The following is a 4,961-nucleotide window of genomic DNA, read 5'->3' on the forward strand; positions in this document are numbered from 1 at the left end:
TTGCTAATTTCTGTTTCTGTTCCTTCGGACGTGTCTTTGAAAAGAATGTCTTTCTCTCCCTCTCTTTTATTGCCCTAAATTTTATAAAGGACTCTACACCTGAGCTTCCTGCTACAAAAAAAATGTTAATTGCTTTTATTATTAAGTTCACATGGATTCTCATCTTTAATCTTTCCTGCAGAGCATTTTAGAACACATTTAATATGATAGTTATTAAAGTAGACAAGCCACATAGTGCAGAGGTGTACAGTATTTCAATAAAAGAACCCAATTTAAAATTTCACACTAAGTCTTCTAACTACTGATTTTTCATTAATACAACTAAAAATCTCTTTACCAGTACTAGGCTGTGCATTACCGTGTGCACTGGTCGTGGGCATCTCCTCAGGTACTTTGTTTGACACATCTTTAAGAAAGCTGACGTTTTTGCCACACGCACAACAAAACCCAGGGGAAGCTGCCAAGGCAGATCCACAAAATGGACAGTACATCTGTGGGACAAAAAAACAGCAAAAAAAGACAAAAGCTTGCAAGGGCGGCAAGTTAATATCAGAGAGAGTGGATATTTTGTTAATACCAAAAAGTGTCTGCTGATCTTCTGTATATGAATGATTACCCTGTGTTCAGTTTAATTCACCTCTTTCTTTCCTTGTCACATTTCCCTGCTATTTATTTCTTAATGTCCTTTCTCTGCTTCCTTTCGTCCTTCAGCTTCACATTTTATCCGTTTTCTTCAACCCTTCTCTCTCACCCTCATATCCCTGCGCTCTTTCTAATAATTATCTACTCTCTGCTTCTCTTTTTGCCCCATAAACCAAGATTAATTTACATTTATTTTTTACATACCTTCTATACTCTCCTTGTCCCCCTTCTTCGCTTCCAGTTGTCCTCTCTCCACCTTCCTCTTATGCAAAGTTACCTCGCTGATCATTACAGTATTCCATCATTTGTAGAGACGATTCAGAGAAGAGGAAACGTACGTTAATGCAATCTAAACACTCAGGTGCCCAGTTCAGTAGTTAGCTATCCTTACCACTGCGGACTAACGTTAGCTGTGAAAGATCAGGCACACAGTTTTGTCACTACCAAACTATTGAAGAAGTCAGTCTCAACACCGCAGCTACGTAAACCTGTTGTTCTGTTAAAATACTGTAAAAGAAGAGGGCCAAATGTTAAAATGAATACTAACCTTTTTATGTCGTCGCTACCTCCACTTTTGGTCCCGTTTCAAAACAAACCGCTCGTCAGCTCGCTCTCTCTCTCTCCGTAGGGTCTAAAATCAGCTGTTCCACGTAGCGCTCCCCCTAGAGGCCTGGAGCACTTCCGTTGTGGATTCTTTATGCAGCGCGTTTTTTACTTGCATTTGTTTTTCTGTTTGCATCGTTTTTTACTTGCATTTGTTTTTCTGTTTGCATCGTTTTTTACTTGCATTTGTTTTTCTGTTTGCATCGTTTTTTACTTGCATCGCGTGTGTGTATTTGGTTGTGTTGTGTGTATATGCAGCGCGTTTGCTGGATGCTGCGCATGTGTTGTCAAATTAATGAAGTTGTTTTCTTAATTTGCTTGTGTTTTGCCTATTTGCATGTGTTTTCTGAAGTTGCACGGCTGTGGCCTCTGTCGGCCACCGTAGGAATGACCTTGACATCACTTTGGAAATAACTTTGGAGTTGCTGGACAAGTTTTTAGACTTCAGTGACACATGGTCGTCCAGGTGAGTTTGCTGCCTTTAAATCTTTTTTAAACTATGTAGTTTATTAAAGTGGCTTATTTTAAACTCATGTGTCTGTAATTGGTTACAGTTTAAGGTGACGAAAGCATGACTTTTGGCTAACGTTAATTGACATAGGCTAACATAGCATAATGACATAAATAGAATGTCTTTCCCAGTTTAATGGGCCGCAGCGTAATTTTTAGAGTCCCCAAAATCTGTTCACTTTACGTGTGTCATTCCTTAAACTGCCATTCAACGTTTATTATGATTAGTCAATATAGCTAGTCTAGCCATTTTAATATGGCATTAAATGCCGTAGCGTCGAGATCGGAAAGTGGCTAATAATCCGCTCCCCTGCACGGCGGCTGCTACCTACAGCAGCTTTTGCCGCTGGTTTATCGCGAGATAAATCGCACTCCGGCCGCTTACTACACCGACTTGTACCGGTTGTGTTCACCGGCACACCGTTTAACGGTGGATATTGTAAGGTTGGACACAGTGACAAGCCGGTGTACCCAAATTATTACAGCTAACATTGCTATTGTTAGCCTCGCTACCGTAGGCTGATTCCCACGAACGAAATCATGCCACGAACCGTGTAACGTTTGCGTTACTCATTCAAAGAAAGTAGCCTTTTGGTGAATAATAAACGTCATGCCATACTTTATACCACGACGTGGAGTTTATATGATGATTTTATTATGGTGTAAAGTATTGTTGAGTTTATCTCTGTTACGGGTTGGTCAGACTGAGGCTCGGCTTATGTCTATGTACCACAGTCTCATACCTTCCGTCTTATGCCCTCCCGGCTGGTGCTGTCCCCGAGCTTCTACTTTTCAAAATAAAAGCACGTCTGGTCCGCTACGTCTTCTTACTCTTATGTTTTTAGATGATTTTGAACTAAATAGTATCGCAATCAGGCTAATGAATACACAATTTATTTTTTTCAGCAGATGTCTTAGTTACAACACGATTGAGCTAGCTGTGTGTAATAACAGAGTGTAAATTGTAATTCCCCCTTGCGGGATAATAAAGTATTTATTATTATTATTATTATTATTATTATTAGCAAAGCAGTTTGTGTTTAAATATGTGCGGGATTTATTCAGTTTGGGAAATCCAACGGTCTCTACATAGCTATAGCTCAAAATGCCTGACTTATTAAACAGGGCAGTATAACACTGGAGGGTACACTTTAGTGATGCTTATACGGACCTCTCAGGTAACGTCAGCGTTAAACGCTAATGCAGTTTTTAATGTATTATGATTTCAGAAAGGAAGAGGTTAACCAATATTTTATTATAATCCTTTAAATTGCATATTTATAAATGCAGCTTTCTAAATAGATTAAAAAAAGATTCATAATAAAATATTGGTTAACCCTATCTAAATGTTCGATTATATCAGATCCCCTTCTAATGGGAGGCATGAAAACCTTTTTTTTTTTTAATAGTAGCCTACTCTTATGTGGTCTCATATTGTAGGCCTATACATATGTATTATGTGGGTGGCTTCATTGTTTTCCACTTGGCATAGGTTTTTATTTTATGCTTGTCCTTTTGTAACTGTTATTAATTTGGAAATAAGGCATTAATAAAAGAAATTGTAAAGTCATCGCAAGTTTCGTCAAATAAACAATAGTCTATACTTTAACATTAGGGATATAAATAACATCCACAAATCTGCCAACTAGGCGATGTATGGCTATCGTCAGTTTAGAAGTTTAAACGGCTTTCAATTAATTGGATCATACTCTTAACTCTTAAAATGAACCGTGACTTAATCTAGAAAATAATTTGTGATTTCGTATTCTGACCCTCTGAATTTACGTTGGACACGCGGTCTCCATCATAGTCAGTTAGAGGTCTCCACGCTGCAGCTATACACTGTTGTGTGTAGCGCCCATAACCGTCAATATTAATCAATATAGATATACATATGCAGGTTATGTTCGCGCCTAGCTGGCGTAGTTCATGCTATTCTCCACCAGATGGCGCCAAGCTCATGTTTTGTTATGTTGCAAACTGCTTTGCTAATTCTGCTTCATTCCGCTTTCTTTGGCTTCAAATTCAGAGGGACTGAATTCGCTTTTTACTCCAATAAAATTGTTAAACATACCCCTTCGTACAAAAACACTAACAACACGGAGTAGATCTGTGTTTTTTTGTGATGTCTTACCTCTAAGTTACAGCAGTTAAGGCCTATATCGATTTTGAAAACAGAGACACGATGTCATAAACGGCCAATATGTTTTCACCCGCAGTGGACTCTTGTCATGACCAGCCTTTACATGTTAACATTATGAAAAACACACACGGTTGAAAGTACTGTAGCGTCTTGATTTATTGTGATTATCCCTTATAATTCCCTATTGGTTTATAAGACACCACGTGACCAGGAAGAGTCGGCGGGCCTCATTTGTTACATTTCTTTCATTAAAAGTACGCAGGTAGCCATTCTGTGGCGTTTTCTTTGACTGTCGTTAGTTATACTTTACTCTTATTTCCCCGACTGTCCCAAAACTGTAACTTCAAATTTTAGACCGTCAGTGAGAGTAACTGTGCGGCGAATCACCCCTTTACCGGCGACGCTTTCACGGCATCGCTTCTCGGCCTTTTGGCTAAGATCAAGTGTAGTATCTGTTCTTATCAGTTTAATATCTGATACGTCCCCTACCCGGGGACCATATATTAAATTGATTTTTGGAACTGGGAGATGGAATAGGGGCTTGCTCCGTCCACTCCACGCATCGACCTGGTATTGCAGTACCTCCAGGAACGGTGCACCCCCCTCTGAATGTTTAAAATGAATTAATTCAAAGCCATACAGTGAAACGTTTTATTTACTACAGATAATATAAATTAAGGACGCTATGTCTATGTATAGTTCAATCTTATCCAATTTTTTATATTGTCTTGTTTTGTATATGGTGTGTTTTCACTCTACTACGATGTCTATAATTGCCATTTTAAGAGCAGGAGGCTGCAAACCAGTGAGAGACAATGGTTTACTGTTCTCTCCACATGTGAGAAAAATGTGAAACGTAATTTTGTTTTTTGTTGATCCTCAAACATGTTTACTGATTGTGTTATTTAGCATTATTACACTGTAGTTTTGAAATTACCTCTCAGTCCAATCTGATTATTAGGCTAGCTCATTCCCCCAAAAGTGAAAATAATCTCTGTACAATTTCTGTTGCTGTTGTCTTCCAGTGTGCTTTCTGGGGCCTGTTGCACAAAACTAGGATAAG

General features: G+C 38.7%; 1 long non-coding RNA gene and 1 other non-coding gene across 2 annotated transcripts in view; one reads left to right on the forward strand and one right to left on the reverse strand.

Moving 5' to 3' along the window:
• LOC116706912 (uncharacterized) overlaps window positions 1–1,287 on the reverse strand; it is a 1,872-nt gene extending 585 nt beyond the window's left edge. The window contains exons 1-3 of the long non-coding RNA XR_004336365.1: window positions 1,190–1,287; window positions 847–923; window positions 359–491 (exon numbers count right to left, since the gene is read on the reverse strand). This is a non-coding gene — a long non-coding RNA (uncharacterized LOC116706912). The remainder of the gene's footprint in view (window positions 1–358; window positions 492–846; window positions 924–1,189) is intronic.
• Window positions 1,288–4,311: 3,024 nt separating this feature from the next.
• LOC116669565 (U2 spliceosomal RNA) lies at window positions 4,312–4,502 on the forward strand. The gene has a single exon (XR_004326819.1). It is a non-coding gene; the product is annotated as a U2 spliceosomal RNA (small nuclear RNA).
• The last annotated feature ends 459 nt before the right edge of the window (window positions 4,503–4,961 follow it).

This window comes from Etheostoma spectabile, chromosome 19 (assembly GCF_008692095.1).
Source record: "Etheostoma spectabile isolate EspeVRDwgs_2016 chromosome 19, UIUC_Espe_1.0, whole genome shotgun sequence".
NCBI lineage: Eukaryota > Metazoa > Chordata > Actinopteri > Perciformes > Percidae > Etheostoma > Etheostoma spectabile.